Source organism: Aedes albopictus, chromosome 2 (genome assembly GCF_035046485.1).
Source record: "Aedes albopictus strain Foshan chromosome 2, AalbF5, whole genome shotgun sequence".
Taxonomy (NCBI): domain Eukaryota; kingdom Metazoa; phylum Arthropoda; class Insecta; order Diptera; family Culicidae; genus Aedes; species Aedes albopictus.
The window spans coordinates 431,029,737-431,049,784 of NC_085137.1; positions in this window are offsets into that span (position 1 = coordinate 431,029,737).

Sequence of the window (20,048 nt, forward strand, 5' to 3'; positions counted from 1 at the left end):
TTTTGAAATTCAACTGACTCGCCTCTAGGAACGGGTCACATATATATACCAAAAAAGTGGTATTCCAGAACCACGTGGAAAGTTCTACACGCGCGTAGAATCCACGCGACATGTGTGGAACAAACCATCATCAGCACGCTACCTGCAAGGCAACGACGACGAGAGTCTATGATGATGATGACGATGACGGCGGCTGCGGCGGTGGGGTTCGCTACTGCACTCACGGCAGGATCTCACGGCGCTCACTCTCTCGCTGTTAGTCGCAGCTGTCCCGTCGGCTCGGGTGAGTGTGCGTGCCTCGTGACGATGCTTGGTGACGGTTCTGATGCGATGGTTGGAGTGGATTGCGCAGCTGTGGATGCTGCTGCCCTTCTTGGGAGCGTATGTTCGCGAACATACTCCCGCCCGTTGGAATGCAGTTCCAATTCCACTGGTTGTTGGCTGCTGCTGTCCCTCAAAGGAAGGCGGTGGACTTACTCGCGACCGGTAAACTTGCTCAGGATTCTGGATGAAGCTGCTTATCCGCCTACCCTTCGGTGGATAATCGTCGATGTTTTTCACTAACTTCCGCACTGGTTGGAAGTCCTTGCCTGCTAAACTGCTTACTAGGGTGGTACATACTGGGATGGCTTCAGAAGGCTTCCTTGTATTCGCACGCTTTACTGGATTCCCCCTGCGTTCGAAGTGCAGCAACGTGTGATGCCTCTTTGAACACTTCTTGCACGACTTGCTACTGGAACACGCTATGCAACGATGGCCCTTTCTTAAACAATTAAAACATAGGTTTAGCTGCTTGACTCTGGCATGGCGCTGATTCACGGACAGCTTCTGGAACATAGAACACTTGAAGTTTTGATGCTGTCCGGCACAAAAGTCGCACATATACATCGACGACACTAACGCTGCATTTGACGTCATGGAAGGCACGAACTTAGATGCAGGCGGCTTCTGGTTGGAGACCTTGGTGCTTGTGGATATGGTGGTTGCACTCTCCTCGCATCTCTCCAGGATGACACAGCGATGCTTCAGGAATTTGATAGTCTGCTCGTACTCTGGAAGCTCCGTCTGGTCAATTGAAGCTTCCCACAACTCACGGGTCTGGTCATCCAATGCGTGAGTGAGTACGGTCACTACGAGCAGCTCCGACATTCCTGAAAGTGGTTGACCAAGCTTGCAGAGGTTCTCCACGTGGCGGGTGCATTCATCGATGAGCCTGCGGAGGTCCTTCGACGACTTCTTAGTCATCTTTTTCATGTTTAGGAGGCCCAAAATGTGAGACTCCAGGATTAGCCGCTTATTGCCAAATCTCTGCTCCAGGATATCCCATGCGCGCTGGTAGTCGTTGTCCTGCAACGTCTCCAGATCGATCACACCAGCGGCATCTCCTTTCAAGGAGTTCTCGAGGTGGTACAACTTCACGGCATCTGAATCTGATGAACGCTGCATCAGATCCTGGAACATGGCCTTGAAGCGTGGCCATGCTTCATAACGGCCATCGAAGGTAGGCAATGGAGCACCAAACGATTGTGATTGCACGATGATAGGCTGGGGAGTGGTGACACATGGTGGCTGCTGAGTTGGCGGCACAGTTAGCTTCTCGTTCCAGCTCTCGAGCAGCACAGACACCTCCTCGTACAGGTGCATGAATTGCAGGTAGGGATCGTCTTGCTCATCGCGCTTGTCGGCTGGTAACTGGGCCACAATTTCCTGGTGCAACCTGATGTACTCGGCTTTTTCGGTCTCAACACTCCGTTGAAACACTTTAACTTGGGCTGGGGTTGGCTCTCTTTCTTCCTCTTCGGCCTGCTTGAGGGTGGTTAGGATTCGGTTCACGTTGCGTTGAGCTAATCCACGGTTGTGGACTAGCGCCCCAAGCTGGTCTTCACACTCGGCAGAATCAGGCACCTTCTTCACCGGTGTCCGTTTGGGTGGCATCCTGATGTAATCCTTCACGGGTCAGTAACACGGGGATGTGGACAGGAATTTCGTCGCTTTTGTTGCAATGGATGGGAAGTAGCACACGGAATCCGAAGCGGTGGCAGCAACACTCAACACTACGGTGACAAACAGGAAACTTCGCTTCACCGGATACGATCGTCAAAATCGATGCGTGTGTCGCCACGGATGGAAAAAAAAAACACTTGAAGATTCCGAAGCGACGGACACAAAACACTACGCGACGATGGAATCAATCAGCTATTGGCTAAGAACCGACGCGCTTGTCACAACGGGTGGAACACTATCACAGAATGTCCGGAGTGACGGAAGCTAGCACTACGCGACGGCGGACTCACTCGGGCTACCACGAAAATCGACGCGCTTGTCGGACCGGATGGAATCGGCACCACACGAATTCCGGAACGACGGATGAAGTCACTACGCGACGACGCGGTTTACACTCGCGGACCGACACGGATACGGACGTTGTCGAAGCCACGTCCACGCTCTTCACTGCACAGCACGTTGTTGAAGCCACGTGCACGCTTCTAAACTACGCACTGCCGCGCTGTCGAAGCCACGCGGTACGCTTTTTAAACGACACACTACCGCGTTGTTCAAGCCACGCGGCACGCTTTCACACACTACCGGATCTCGATCCGGTTCGAAGGACCAATTTGTGTTCGGCAATGAACACAAGAGTTTCAGGCGTAGAACACTGGACTGTATCGGAGGGGCAGATAGAGAATTGGATTTCGGACTGGGAGGGATTACACACTAGAGCACTTTCACTTTCACTATTTTATTCTCTACTGCTAACTATTTACACTTGGGTAATTTCACTACGCGTTGTCTAAGCCACGCGTACGCTTGTCACTTAATCACTTTTGAAATTCAACTGACTCGCCTCTAGGAACGGGTCACATATATATACCAAAAAAGTGGTATTCCAGAACCACGTGGAAAGTTCTACACGCGCGTAGAATCCACGCGACATGTGTGGAACAAACCATCATCAGCACGCTACCTGCAAGGCAACGACGACGAGAGTCTATGATGATGATGACGATGACGGCGGCTGCGGCGGTGGGGTTCGCTACTGCACTCACGGCAGGATCTCACGGCGCTCACTCTCTCGCTGTTAGTCGCAGCTGTCCCGTCGGCTCGGGTGAGTGTGCGTGCCTCGTGACGATGCTTGGTGACGGTTCTGATGCGATGGTTGGAGTGGATTGCGCAGCTGTGGATGCTGCTGCCCTTCTTGGGAGCGTATGTTCGCGAACACTATTCTTTCGTTATCTTGCTTGGCATTGTCCATCGACTCACGAAGTCGCAACAGGCCAGTAGCTTGCTGACGTAGTGAACGGTTTGGGTTAAAAATTACCCTAATGCCAAAGGAGGGTTAACGAAGACCTAGCCAACCCACTTCTTGCCAAGGGGTTAGCATCACCACTTGGTGTTTAATGATTTTGATTTGATTTCAAGTTTAATCCCATGAGTTGCACGAGAAAGGAGATCCACCATGCCAGAGCACTGCATTAAAGCAGCAAGGGACGTTGGGAAGGGGTAGGGGGCAGGTACCCCACAGGCTCCGTTAACAATCCAGCATCCTTTTCACCCTCTCGGTCACCCATACTCGACACGGGCAGCTTAACATCTTAAATTGGCGTTAGTAGTCTACACTATTCTTAGTCGGTGACTACGCAGTTGACTTGCAAGTGAGGGGGAGGGGTGTGTGTTGGTTCCTCAGGCCCTAGGACTGTAATTGCTGCTGCCCCACGGTCTTCACGGTCTTGCTGAATACAAACACGACAGGTGAGAATAGGTAGGAAAGTTGCCATCGAGGATGCCAAACGCTATTGCACCCACCCACATTACGTCTGTTAAAACTGTTCTAGTGCTCTTTCTTTCCTGAGGTTACAAGTAAGTACTCTGTTGTACTTACCTATAAAACAAAAGCCCTAGTCAATAGACTCGGTGCACCCTCGCGGTGCAATGGTGACTTGCGCACCGTCATCAAGCGACGAACCTGTGAAAATTTCCTAACCAGCCAACCAGCCGAGCCCACTTCTTCTGAATCGCGAGCAAGCCCGTGAACGAGAAATGTCTCCAAGACACGACGACGAGTCAACATCAACAGTCGAACAAAAGCGATTTCAATCAAACACGGCGCGCACATTTCCAGCTGGGGTGATATTGCTGAAATAATTGATTTTTCCCTGACAGTATTTATGCTTCCCGGCATTTGGCTTTTGCACCGACTCACAGGTTATTACTTGCTGTTGAAGGTGGGGTAGGTCGGGGTGAAATGTGCCGATGGGACTAAATGGTTAATCACTTGTTACCTGAAAGTATGTTTCTATATATTTTTGAATCATCAAGTGGGAATCCCGATTTCGAGATTTACACAGTGAATCAATCAGTTGAGGTCATTCTACTCTCATCCCCCCGATGCAAAACAAACCGATCGGGTAGAGGGAGTCTTCTGATGACGTGATTGCCACCCACCACCACATACTCTTAATCAATGGATAGTTTACTTGTTGATGGTTGGCCCACATTAGATCCCCCGGTCGGTCGTCGTTGAAGCTGTCTGAGTGTTTTTTGTCCTTCACAGTGTTCACCATTTCAAAACAGATCTCATAGAGCAAACGGTACTTAACTTAGGCCTGTACCTATGCAGGTCTAATGATAAAGTTTTCTCAACCTGTGTACTCGAGAGTTTTCAACCTTATGGAAATTATGATCATGATGATGGTATGAATCAGCATAGAATCATAATCGTGACTGATTTTACTGTTGTTATTAATCATAGGCGAGGAAAACCAGCAAGACTATAAATCGCCATTGCTTGGTATTTGGATGGGCTCGAACTTCTGCGGATAAATAAGACGGGTTTGGTGGTGACTACTGATTCTTCTCGTATACAGAATGTCTTGGGTTAAATTGTAGCTCCATTCTGTGCTTTTCAACAAAAATCGTATTATGAATTTCACACCGGATCATATTTCTTCCCTGCTTCCTTTTTATGCCTTCTTTCTTTTCTTGGCGTAACATCCAAATCAACAAAAGCTGCTTCTCAGTTATTTCAAACAGTATATCGACAGTTATCAACTGACAGCTTTCTCAGTCAATAAACCATATTTCACTTGTATATTGTTTGGCAGTCATGAAGATACTCAATGCCCAAGGAAGTCAAGGAAATTTCCAATACAAAAAGGTCCTGGATCGACCTGGCATCGAATCCGTCACCTTTAGCATGGTCTTGCTGAGTACCCACGTGCTCACCACATGGGCTACATAAAGTCAAACCAAATTTCTATTTTTTGGCAAAATTCTAGCTAGATCATCAAGTATATTAGTAAACTCAAGTATTCCAGTCATCGTGGTCGAAAATCTTATCAAGTAATATGATAAACTTCCAACGCAAGAAACGCCTTCAAAGGCATTTATAACAACAAATCAGTTCTAAGCTCAAACCTTTGGAGTTCGACAGTGCAACAAACTATGCAATTTGGGACAATTTATCACGTTATACGTCGCAGTAAAACCTACCTTCAGACAAACCATCGTCCCATGTTGTATATTTACCCAGCACCAACCGACAAGAAGTTTGTCGCATAAAAATTAGCAACCATGCAGGGAAGGATTGATTTATAGCAGCGCCTCGGCCTCCCGACTCGACCGACTCGGCCGACTGACTTCGGAGACAATGATTTATGTTGATAGGTGCGATACGCAATCCATCTGCAGATTTCAACGCCTCAAAATTTGTCAACTCGAACTATCGCGTTTGACGGTCAACTCCATCATTCAAAGTGTAACTTTAGTCAGCCAGAGCGCGTAGGACACATTCCCCCGTGTGCACGCAAATCTGCCAAAGGCCGCAGCCATAAATCAGTTTGGATCTTTGCGGAGAGAACTTGAATCCGAGGGGGTCCAAGCCAGGGATATTAGAGAGGAGGAGTCCGAGAGATGTGGATCATGATCGTGATGGCCCCGTTTTGAGCTCATGGGTGGTTTCACATTTCTGCACCGATTCTAAATCGAAACAACTATCTCGCCAAGCGAGACAAGTTGTTTTGCGTGCGTACAAGGGCGTCCAACTCGTGCACTTGTTTTATAACTTTTATAAATTTGTTTCATGTTCTGCATTACGAATTCTAGATTTCACTAAATACTCACTATATCAATATTTTATAGCGCTGATTTCCTGACTTTTATTTCCCCGAATCATCTGACATTCATACTTCTTTATTTCGTATGCCATTCTTATGAGTCTCAAGTGTTTCAAAAGAATCTGGTGAAAAAAAAATGAAGAATGACATAATTGCTCCTACTTTTCATTGCTGTTTATCATACTTCTTCTTAGAGGGTCTTGTTTACCGGGCTGCAAAAAAAACGGAATTTGGGGAATTAATTTTCAAAATAAAGGAATTTCCCGCGATCTCGGGAAAAATAAAAATATCCTAAAGCAGAGAAACATATTCCCATATTCATGGGAATGAATTCTAAAACTGGCAACTAAAATTGTTTTAATATTAGGTTATGAACTCTTTTCACAATTCTACGCCCCTTATTCATCCGTGTTTTTGGCATTGATTTTTTTTCTAGAGGGGACGGGACACAGGGAGGTTTATTCTTAGTGATTGTGACTATAAGGTTGCATGAACCCTAGATATATGTATGGATGAACATCAGTATACGAAGCCAAGTTTTCAATCCAAATCTGTGAAGAGATTGCTGATGAAACTTCCAGAAAAAAACCCTGAATAATTATCCTTGGGGCATTTTTGGTGTGTATGATATCGACGAAACTATTTGGAATGCCCACAGAAATTATCGTTGGACTTCTTATAATTTATTTCTGAGGATATTTACGTTCCTGGAGGTATTAACGCTTCCGTTACCAACCATTTTGAAATCAGTTCAATACTGTCATGCGAAATTTCAAACATCGTGGTTTTCGAAATACACCATCGTATACTTGTTTTGCGTTGCATGAAATGTTTTTTTTTGCGTTTTCCAATATATTTCCTCTTGCTATTTCTTTTGGGACTTTTTCGTGGGTTCATCCAGGAAAACCTCTATCAATTCTTCCAGTGATTTCTGCAGGTATTCCTTTATAGATTTCTTCCGATATTTCTTCAATGAACGGGTTTTACTAGAAATATCTGCAGAGATTCCTCCGACAATTCAACCTAGGATTTCTATAGAAATTCCTACTATGATTTCTCTAAAGATTCCTATTGGGATTCCTACAGGAATTCTTGGTGAGATTATTCAAGACAATCTTCCTGGGATTCTTCTAGAAGTTTTTCTGGCGATTCCGCCAGGAATTTCTTTAGAGATTTTTGCCAGGGATTCCTCCAGAAGTTTCTCATGGGATTCCTCCAGGAACTTGTTTTGAGCTACCTCCAGGAATTCAAGTTGGGATTCCCGAAGTAATACCTCCTGCGGTTCTTCCTGCAATTCCTCCTAGGACTCCTTCAGCATTTCTAACTGGTGTGCCTCCATGAAGATTTTCTTGGGATTCCTCGTGGAATTCCTCCTGACAAACTTGCTGGATTCTTTCTGAGCGATTCCTTCAGGGACTCCTCCATGGGTTTCTCCAGAATACCTCTACTGATTCCCCCATGATTTTCTCTAAGCATTCCTTCTGGTATTGAAGAAACTTCTTTTAGGATTCCTCCAGGCAGGAATTGATTAAGGAATCCATCTGGAATTCCTGGAAGAAGGCTTAGAGAAAGAATGTTTGAATGAAATGTCTTGGATAAATATTCCTGGAGGAATCAATGGACGAACTTCTGGTAGAATATCAGGAAAAATCTTAGAAGGATTCGGTGATGTATCTTCGAAGAAATTTCAGCAGGAATCAAAGGAATTGCTGAAGAAAACTATACAGGATTTTTTAAAGACCCCATCAGAAATGCCTGAAGGAATCCAAAAAAAAACATCCTTGAAGAAATATTTCGAGGAATACCTCGAGAAGTCTCTGGAAGAACCAATTATTCTGAAAGAATCCACAGAGAAGGACCTAAAGGAATCTCAGGTGGAAATTCTTTAAGAACCTCAAGATGATTTCCACAGAAAAAAATATGTAATTAAAATTCAGCGAGAAATCATGCACATAAAGGGAATGCTAGAGTTAGTGCACTTTTACATGAGATATAATGTAAAATTACATTACAATCGTGTAAATTTCCGCCAACCATCGCGTAAACCATCATGGACACCAACCGGTTGCGTGACTATTAGCGGAAATTTACACGAACGTAACGTAATTTTACATGATATCTCATGTAAATATGCACTAACTCTAGCATTCCCTTTATGTGCATTATTTTTCGCTGAATTTTACATGAATATTTTTTTCTGTGTCCCGGAAGAATTTTAGCAAGCATGTCAGGATAAATACCAATCAATAGAATAATTTCTGGAGGTACCATAGCTAGAATTTCTGGAGCAGGAATTGCTGGAAGAACCACCCCGAGTAGAGGAGAATAGCAAATTAATAACTACGAAATAACATAACCTGTTTTTATATCTCGTGTTGTTATTAATAAATTATCAATGCAAAACATTCCGATAACACATTTTGTTGGACAATCTCATTTTGTTATAATCAAGTAATTGGTGTACATCCATGAAATAACACTTCACTAATATATTTTGTTTCAGTACAAGTTCTGCTATTATTGTGCTATTGAGACTGTACTGTACACATATATGATCAAAAATAGCACAACAGTTTTTAAATCAATCCCAAATAGGACATTCCGTTTATGTATAGATACGAACAACTACAACTAAATTCATTCTTTCTTGCGTTACTTCCCAACTGATAGAGAACCTGCACATTAACTTTACTTTTCTATGAACACTTCCAAATTGACTGAAAGCTTCATTAGGCAATAACCATGTTTACATTTGTGTATTGTGTGGCAAGCACGATACTACGCCAATTTAAGGAACAATTGGTGGACTTTTACGAATCGTGATAGGAATCTCTAAAAAGATGCATGGAAGATGTGGAGAAATTTCTGAAAGAATCATATTAGGATTTTTGGATAAATCCACAAATCTTCAGATAAATTACCTTAGAAAACCTGGTAGGATTTTCAGAAGAAATTTCTAGGAGAGTATTAGACGAAGTTTTATATAAAAGTCTGGAGAAATCTAAAAGTATGGACTAATCCTCGAAAAAATTTCAGGAGGAATACTCGGAAGAATTTTCGAAGAAGTTCATGGAAATTTCTAGGAACATCCGAGGAATTTTTAGAGGAGCTTTCAGAAGAAATCTTTTTTAGAGAATCCTCGAAGAAATTTCCGGAGAAAACTGAAATATAGAATTATAACTCACTCTGTTGTGAGTTTGATATCATAACAAATGTTGCTCTCGGATTATTATCAATAACATATAAATTTCAAAATATGTTATTGAAATATTTTTCAAATTCACTGTTATTAAGTTGTTATTGAATCTAACAAAACAAGTTATTGGAATGGTCTTCCGGGAACATTTTTTTTGTTATGATGTTTGTTATTTTGCCGCTTATGACAGGCAAGTTTATAACATAATATGTTATGCCAACAACACAAAAATAACTGATCATATAATTCAATTATTTTATCAAAATAACGCATTTTATCATGCTGTTGTTTTTCCCTTCTGCTCGGGATAGGAGGAGTTCTTTGAGGAATCCTTGGAGGAAGGCCAAGAGTATTTCTGCAGGAGTTCCATGAGGAATTTGTGGAGGGATATCTGGATAAAATCTTGGGAGGATTTCCTAGATGAGTCCTTGGAAAAATCCCTGAAAGAACAACCATAGGAATTTATGTAGAATTCATGGAAGATGGCCTGGAAGGATCGCAGAAAAGAAGCCAGGAGAAAGCTCTAGAAGAATCCCAGGAAGAACTTTTGAAGTATCACAGTTATAATTTCTGGAGGAGTCCTAGCTGGAATATCAGGTGGAAGGTCCCGAGGTGCTCCTGGAGGGATCCCATGAAAAAATACTGAAGGTATCCCTGGATAAAACCTCGGAAGGAATCCCTAGAGAGGATTCACCGGAGGAACTTCTGGAATAATCCATGGAAGATTGTCTTGAATGGTCCCACCAAGAGTTCTGGGGGAATTCCTAGAGACCCGGGAGGTTTCATAGAAGGAATTTTCAGAGAAATGCTAGTAGGAATTCCTGGAAAAATCTCTACAGGAGTTTTTAGAGTAATCCCATCAAGCATGCTGGGGGAATCCTTAGAGAAATTCTTTGAATAAATACCTGGAGGAATACCCTCTATTCTCTATGGAAGAACCAGTAGAGGTATTCTGGAGAGTGACTCTATGGAGGAATCCCTAATGGAATCGCAGGAAGCATTTTCGGAGGAATCTCAGGAAGTTTTCCCGAAAATATTGCAGCAAGTGAGTAAGCGGGGAGAAATTCCTAGAAGAATTGCTTTAAGAATCCGAGCTGAAATTCATGAAGGAAGGCCTATGGGAGTTTCTGAAGAAATCACTAGAGGAATGTTTGGAAGAACACCTCGATGAAATCTGAGAAGGAAGTCTTGAATTAATCCTTAAAGAAGTGCCTGGAATATATATACCAGAAGTGTCCCATCAGAATGCTTGAAGAAATCTTCAGAGGAATTCCTAGTAGAATTCCGAGAGGTACCACAGTTAAAATTTCTGGAGGAGTTTTGGCAAAAATTGCTGGAAGATTCACAGCAAGAATTGCTTGAGGAATCCCAGTTAAAATCCCTGGAGGAAGGTCAATATGAGCTCCTGAAGGCGAATCCCATGATTTTTTTTTTGATGAATTGAAAAAAAAAGTGAAACTCTTTCTGACAGAATCGATGGAGGAACTTCTGGCAGGATCCCACAAAGATTGACTTCAACAATCTCACCAGGAATTTCAAAAGGAATTCCCTTAGATATTTCAAGAGGAATCCCTAGAACGGAATCTTTCTAGGAGGTATCATAGTACATATTTCTAGAGAAATCCAAAGAGGGATTGCTGGAGGAATCTCTGCAGGCATTTCTAGTGAAATCACATCAGGACTGCCTAGAGAAATCCTATGAGAAGTTAATTGAAAAAATATCTCGAGGAATTCATAAAGGAATACTAAGATAAATCCCTGACAGAATCGATGGAGGTATTTCTAGAAAAATTCTTGAAAGAGTCCTTAACTGAATCGTAGGAGCTTTTTCTCGTGTTCATCAAGGAGGATGAGTGATATAATATAAAAAGGTGGACTCGTCAATGTAGATCCGATAACTTATGCTCATGAAAGTACCACCCCCCCCCCCCCCCCCTTATCTGTTACCTCTGAACACGTCCCAAACTACCCTTAATCCAACTTTCAGAACAGTTCATCAAAATCCGTTTGGGAAATGTAACCTTAATGGAGGTACCTAAATAGACTTTACCATAATAGATTATGCCTAAATGAAGATTTTCATGAAACTTGTTCTACAGGCAGGGCTTATAGAGATATGAACAAAAACAATTGAGAAAAATTCAGGATCGCCTATTTTCCCGGAAAACTCAGGTGGATTTTTTTTTGTTTTCCCCTGATACTACTTACTTTGAAAAATCATAACTCAAGAACGAAGCATCGTAGAAACAAAGTTTTTTTAAAGAAATGAAAGCAAATTTTCTCAGAAATCTAAAAAAAATATGAATTGGACAGAGTTTTCCAAAAAAAATCCACAGTTGACAAAATTTGTAAAGAAAAGCCGGAAAAACTATACCAGAACTCGTGGAAAATTTTCAAAAAAATATTGTTGAGAAAGTTATTTGATAAGCTTTAATTGCTGAAATTTTTGGAATGCACTTTTTTTTTCGTTTTTGAGTTATGGCCAATTTTGTTTAAAAATGTCCAAATGTGCCATTTCAGCCTTTTTTTGAAAAATCATAACTCAAAAACGAAGCATCGTAGAAATAAAGTTTTTTAATGAAAATGAAAGCAAATTTTCTCAGGAATTCAAAAAAAAATATGAAATAGAAAAAGTTTCCCACAAAATTTTCCACCGTTGAGAAAATTCATCAAGAAAAGCCGGGAAAACTAAGTCCAAACTCGCAAAAAATTTCCGAAAAAATATTTTTGAGAAGGTAATTTCATGAGCTTGAGTTCGTTCCTGAGTTATGACCAATTTTGTGAAAAATTTCCATGTAATATAGGCTTACAATTGAAAATTTCCCACGAGTTCGGGCATAGTTTTTCCGGCTTTTCTTTACGAATTTTCTCAAAAATTTTGTGAAAAACTTTGTCCAGTTCATATTTTTTTTGTATTTCTGCTTTCATTTTTTAAAAAAACTGTGTTTCTACGATGCTTTGTTCTTGAGTTATGATTTTTCAAAGTAAGTAGTGTCAAGAGAAAACAAGATTTCCACCTGAGTTTCCCGGGACAATAGTCTTCTTCTTCTTTGTGGCTGTACGTCCCTACTGGGACTAGGCCTGCCTCGCTTTAACTTAGTGTTCCTTGAGCACTTCCACAGTTATTAATTGAAGGGCTTTCTTTGCCTGCCATTGCATGAATTTGTATATTGTGTGACAAGTACAATGATACACTTTGCCCAGGGAGTCGAGAAAATATTCCCGACCGGAGCGGGAATCGAACCCGCCGTCTCCGGATTGGCGATCCATAGCCTTAACCAGTAGGCTAAATGGAGACAACAGGCGACCCTGATTTTTTCTCAATTTTTTTTATTCATTCATCCATGAGCCCTGCCTGTGGAAAAAAGTTTCATGAAAATCTGAGACCCTTCGGCCCAATTTATACGATAATAAAAAAAAATGCCCAGTAGAATAAGCATTAAGTTAAAATACACAACAATAACAACATAAAAAAATCAGGAAACAGAATGCTGCTACTTACAGGTTACAATTTCGTTAGGTTTCCTCAATCCCATTTATGAACAAAAGCAACCGATAAGGCCTTCCTGGAAACAGTCAGTGGGCTAATTGATGCTTGCACCGACTATAATTTCACAACCCTCTAAGAACTGGTCATGAACAAAGAAAACGAATTGAAAGACACAACTTGACTAGACACATTCAGTTCACAATGTACGCACGATTCTATCCGGCACCATAAACGTCCAATTTGAACTTCAATCAGCTGTAGGGATCGCATAATTTCCATTTACCGATTCATTAACCTGATTTGTGCCTTTACTGTCGCTCTAAAAGATCAGAATTCGTCGAGTTTTTTTTTTCTTAATTTCAGCTACTTATTTTCAAGCTCCAAGCCGAAACAGCTGATCGGCTCAAGTAGTTCGATCCAATCTCGCTTGCATGCATGTTGCTCTTGAGAACAAGAAGAAGAAAAAGAAGAAGAAGTTTGCTCCATGAAAACGCAAAAACCTGACCCATATTTGGCCTCACCGCCGAATCGACATTGCTCTATCATGCTCTCCAACTGATGGCTGGTGCCGACTATGCAGTTGTCTCTGACTGGCAGCCACTAACCAAGCCGTCACAGCATCAGAGTGTGTCTAGCCACAAATTGGAGTGCCCACCAGACATCCGAGGGATACCTTAAGCAGAACGACATCGACGGACGGACGATGGTGGGTGGTTAGAAGCCGACGACGACGGAGGGAGACATGCGTGTTACGTAATATAAGCTATGCAAGCACGTTGACTTGGGTGCTTGAATCGAGGCACTCTAGAAGCCACCGTATTGAGAGGAGCTTAATAGAAGCGGCACAGAATGTGTGCTACCTAGCACATGGACGCCGCCGGTCGGTGGTTGCTAACCAATGGAAGTAATGCGCTGCTCTTTTGATCTGTCAGTAAGGCAGTAGGACGATCAGTCTAGTCGTGTAATGGTACGAAATGGGAAATCAGTGGAACGTTTAGAATAGGTGGAATCCATTGAGGGTATCTTATTTTCTATTTCGAAGTGACTTTGACAAGCGTGACAGAACTGGATGTAATCGAAGCTTTATGAAAAACTAAATAGATTGAAAACTTTGTAACCATTTCCTATGCAAGCTAAAATGATCAAATAGAACTTGAAATATTCTTGAAAATAAGAGGATCATCGGCACATCTTACAGCTGTAATAGTTTAACACGTAGAATTGTAGGGTGCTACGGTCACATTGCCGTAACAGGTCGGTCGAGAGTCCGGCGGCACACTAATTGATTGATTGATTTGTCTTTATTTTGGAGACTTTCAGCCCTTAGCTGGTTCGTCTCTCACGACATTTTTTGAAAATAACACGGTCCGACAATTTTTTTTGCCCAGCTCTAAATTCCACCTTTCCTGATGGCTCCCGACTAGAAACTCATAAATCTGAAGTTTTGACCCTCCTCCTCCTGGGAGAGGGGAGGGGCATTGATTTGAAATTTTGAAAAATCGAATAATTCCGATTGCCATTTCAGCTAAATGCACGATATCAAAAAAGGAAAATATTTCTTTTTCTTTTTTTTATTGTACGCAAAGAATCCAACTACTATATGGCATAATTGCTTATTTAACCATGCCGTTTAGCATCATGGTGTCTTCGAGGAAGTTTTTCAGTACAATGCTGTTGGTAAAAATGATCAATCCCCCTAAAAGTGAAATAGAAAATTTATTTTTTTAATTTTTCAAGATAAAAAAAAGCCTCAAACCTCCATGAGTCGATATTGAAGGGACCATCGACTCAAGGAAATATCGAGTAGTGGAACAAAAATCCTTTGGGAAGCTTTTTATGGGGACCATCATAGTAACCCAGAAATTATTTTTCAGTATGGAAAAATTTACCCCCATGAGTCGATATCGAGTCATGGAACATCGACTCATGGAGGTTCGACTGTACAAGGTTGATTTTTTTCCATTTCGTTTATTTAATAGGCTCATGCGAGCAGTGCACTTTACGGAGCCGAAACACTCAATTACACTTGTTGTGCTTACTTAAAAAAATTACTTCGAAGTCTTCCTAGCTGTTTTCTTCCGACGCTGATCACGATGCAGCGAACTGCGCCCTTCGTTTGCTTGCCTGTTGTTTAGTCATAACCTCCTGGACTCTATGGGCAAACTTGGTTAAGTCCGCTATTGCTCTTTCACGCCTTTCCCTCTTTTGTTCCTCTTCTGTTTGCTGCACCGAGACCGGCTCTACATGGCAGCCTATTTCATCCATTTCCAAAGCTTCATCCTCAACTAGTTCGATTACTTCTGGTTCCTTCTCAATTAAATCCGCTTCACTTTGCAGTGCTGCAGATCCACAAGTCACAATACCGGCGTACGATAATGGATCCCGGTTCTTTTTGTTCTTCCGTTTCTTCGTTTTCCTCTCTGGACACGAGTCTTTTCGGTGCCCCTCCTTGTTACACAAAAAACATTTGTCCTTCAGACCATCGTGGAATATTGGTGCTTTCCATTTTCCTATCTTTAAGGCAGCCGGAATATCCACTTCCATTTCGACAAACACGCCTCGTACACCGGTTTGGAGATGGTCAAGCCCTAATCTCGCTGGGAACTGTTCGCGAACCATCCGACCAACTTTTCCGTAGCTACTGAGAGCAGTCGACAGATCCTTGTCAGGCACCTCCGGCGGGAGATGAAAAACCCGCACATATGTCACATTATTTCCCGCAATGGACACATGCACATCTACTAAAGTAATCAGGCAGTAGTTTACAAATAACTGCAAGATCAAAGTTTGATGCAATTTTTTGATGCCTATATAATATTTTTGTTTCAATTTTGCTGCTAATCAAAATTTTATTTCAGCAGGATTCAGGTAATTTTATTGTATGATACAAATAATAGGTATTGTAAAAATGTACAGGGGATAGACAAAATGATCGGGACAGGCAAAATTTTCCGGGTATAGCCAGATCGTTCCCGAAGGGTCATAAGAGCTTAGAAGGACTATTTTTCTTCACGTTTTGACAAATCATGAAGTTTGAGGTGCCGAACGATTGATTTGACCAACGTTGCGGAAATGGCCAACTCGGCCACTTTCTTGGGGCCATCCGGAATATTTCGAGTGTGGCCAGAACCACTCTTAGGAGTCATGGGAGCCTAAAAGGACTATTATTCTTCATGTTTCGACAAATCATGAAGTTTGAGGTGTCACACCGCCAGTCCGATCCCAAGTGACCATAAGGGCCTAGAAGGGATATTTTCCTTTAGGTTTCAACAAATCATGAAGTTAGAGGTGTCACATGGTTGATTTTGATAACATTGTGAAAATATGCTAGTAAAAGTGGAAAATTGACCGCCTGACCGGAAATTTTTCGATTTCGAGGAATAATTGTGTCTGCTGATGCCATGACCCATGATCTAACTGATTAAATAATGAACATTTTACTATTTTTCACGAAGAATCACGAATCTCACCATAAACCCAAAGAGGCATCCCCTGAGAACCATTTCAGCATTTGTTTGTTAACAGTTCTGGAATGAATTTTCATAAGGAATTTTGGAAACATCTTGGTAGGAGTTTCGAAAAGAAAAGCCTAGGAAGATCTTGTAGATAAATTTTGCAAAGAAGTTCTGGAATAATTCTGAAAATTATATTGCACAAGCTGTCCCGACAAACTTTGTCTTGCCCTCTTGTGGTGGTTTGACAACTGTTGAGCTCAAAATAGCACCGCACTCTAGATTGATTTCATTTCGGTCGTGTTGATTTCCTTCCCAGCTCATAGAAAATCTTTTCTTTTCCATTTTTTTACTTTTCTAGTTGATTTTCGTAACTTTTTGTACATATAAACACAGCCACCATGAAAATGAATCGAACCGTGCAAGAGCCATCCTAATCGGTTCAGTTTGAATTTCTAAAGGTATTTTCAATGGATTTCTCGATATTAATCTAGGGACCACCTCCAGAAGAAAATCTAGGAGTTATTCGATTAGAAAAAACCCGATTTAATCCACCTATGGTGAACAGAACCCTTCCCACACTTATTAAAACTGTTGTTGTATTATTTGTATTTACCATATTTATTTTGTGTGATGGACCAAAAGTTCTAGAAAATATTGTGAATTTGGCATCTAGTGGATTGGTTTCCAAAATAGCATCATGGACCATGGACTAAACTACCAGAAATGCCATACACCTTCTAGAATCTTGTGTGAAATTTAAAAACATAGCTTACTTATTCTAGAATATTGTATCTTTTGTTAACTGCCAAAAGATCTTGAATCGATTAACAAATGGATAAGAAAATGAGCGAGATACACTTTGTGTAATATCTCTTAATCAGTCGAATAAATTAGCCCCAAAGTACTTGGTATTCATGGCTATGGTATAAAAAGAAAAAAAAAAATATATCTACTATGCTAATCAGTTTTGGAATTAGCTAGTTATTTTGGCTGTCCAGTTCTTGCATTTTTCCCACAATATATAAATTCAAAGCTTTCATTAAACATATTAGGGGGATTCACTTAACAGCGTAAACTGATTAAACTGATTACACGTTGCGATCACCAAGGCAATCTTCGATTATTTCATTCGCAAAATCATGAAACATTTCAAATAAGCAGAAAATCATGGCTTACGCAGCAATTTAATCTGATTTGTGAATATCCCTATTGTTAGTTTTCATGGAATTCTTGTTTATATGTAATTTGTTATTTATAATTTTTTATAATTTTATTGAAAGGGCTGCAAAACGGTGAGTCGAAAAGGAGAGCGTCCAATATAGCTCTGGTCCTCACAAGTTTCTACCTCATGCTTCCACGGGTCAAGTGATGACAAAGACCGCCAGCTAAGAGTTGTGTACTTAGCTGGTAGTGCAGCCTGGGCACTGTTGTCCTTCTGACTTCAGCTAGATTGAGGAGGTACGATCCGAGCGTCTGTTCACCAAGGAGGTGCGACTCAAACAGCGTCTGTTCTGGCATCCAGCGGCTGAGTAAGAAACGCTGCACCACGCCCAGCTAGATCCAAGGTGGTAGCCCCATCAGCGTGGTCATCTCAGTGTTGGTTGGAACGTTAAACAGAACTGGCACGATGGCCCTCCGGCGAGACAGGAGTGTTGGCGTAGGCCCAAAAAGCCACCCGTAAAAATCTCCATTGCGAATAACATAGGAGAAAATACGACTCGATACAATCGGCATAGACCCACGCGACGAAATAAGGATTACGATTGGAAGCTTGGAACATGGAATTGCAAGTCACTAGGTTTCGCAGGATGTGACAGAATAATTTACGACGAACTACATCCCCGCAACTTCGACATCGTGGCGTTGCAGGAACTTTGTTGGACTGGACAGAAAGTGTGGAAAAGCGGGCATCGAGCAGCTACCTTCTACCAAAGCTGTGGCACCACCAATGAACTGGGAACAGGATTTATAGTGTTGCGCAAAATGCGACAACGTGTGATCGGGTGGCAGCCGATCAACGCACGGATGTGCATGTTGAGAGTTAAGGGCCGTTTCTTCAACTACAGCATCACCAACGTCCACTGTCCACACGAAGGGAGACCCGATGACGAGAAAGAAGCGTTCTACGCGCAGTTAGAGCAAACATACGATGGTTGCTCGCCGCGTGACGTGAAAATCGTTGTCGGCGACATTAACGCGCAGGTAGGAAGGGAGGAAATGTACCGACCAGTACTCGGGCGAAACAGCCTGCACGCCGTATCGAATGTATAAGGGCCGATATAGCCGAGGCGGTAAACGCACGGGTATTCAGCATGACCATGCTGAGGGTGCCGGGTTCGATTCCCGGTCGGTCCAGGACCTTTCGTAAAGGAAATTTCCTTTACTTCCTTGGGCATAGAGTATCTTCGTGCCTGCCACACGATATACACATGCAAAATGGTCATTGGCAGAGGAAGCTCTCAGTTAATAACTGTGGAAGTGCTCATAGAACACTAAGCTGAGAAGCAGGCTTTGTCCCAATGAGGACGTTACGCCAAGAAGAGGAGAGGAGGAGCCGTATCGAATGATAATGGCCAGCGATGCGTAAACTTTGCAGCCTCCCCTTCTTCCCCCGCAAAGATATCCACAAAGCCACCTGGAGATCACCCGACCACCAAACAGAAAACCAAATCCACCACGTTCTAATCGACGGTAAATTCTTCTCGGATATAACCAACGTCTGCACATACCGCAGTGCGAATATAGATTCGGATCACTACTTAGTCGCTGTATGCATGCGCTCAAAACTTTCGACAGTTATCATCACCACGCGTCGAAGTCGAACGCCGCGGCTCAACATCGAGCAACTTCGTAACGTAGAAGTGGCTCAAGACTAAGGTATGCACACAGCAAAATCTAGCCACCGCATTTTGGATAGAAATTTCTCTATTTTCAACGAATCGTGGTAATCTCTGGCGCAAATGAAAGCTTATTGTGTAAGGAATCGAAAAATATTTACTTCGGGATATATTTTGACATTGTGTTTAAAATAGAGTCAAGGGAACAAGAAGTCCTCGAAAAGTTTTTGCACAAACGTGCTGAAAATCTGACAATGTACATTAAAGCGACCGTCCCCGCAGACCTAAGTTAGCTTTCAAGTATTCGGTTCTATACATCATTACAACCTGGAAAGGTTGCAGATCAACTTAAGAGCAAGAAAAAATCGAAGTTTGGCAAGAAATACATAGTTTGGTCAACAATATGAATTAGTGGTTTGAAAAACCGAACTTTTAGAAATACATGTACAGCAAATTATCTTTTTCACTACGGGAAATGTCGGGAAAAATGGCAGGCACCCCTTATTCAAAAGCTTAGATATTGTGTAATGATTTGAATTGATTTTTGTCCCCTGTTTTTGATGGAGAATGCTTGCGTTTGTATGCAGAAAACTATATAGAAATTGTACTGCATTTTTCCAAAAAACGTAAAATCTCATACACTTCAAAACTCAACCCAGATGAAAAATATTGAGTAACCGTGAATTGGAACCTTCAAAAAATGTCAAGAACGACAGCTTTCATCGAAAAATAAGATTGATTTTGACACAAAGGTGGTAAAAATTTCTTGGCATGCGGTCGAAGGTACTGTGCAAAACTTTATGGAAGGACTCAAGCTCAAAACTCGAGATGACGGATATAACAAGTCAAATCAGCAATGTCTTGATGTTGATTTAAAGTAAATCAATGCTTTTTTACGATGAATTGCTTTTGGTTTGGGAATAAGTTGGAATGAATTATTACCGCTTGATTTTCTTT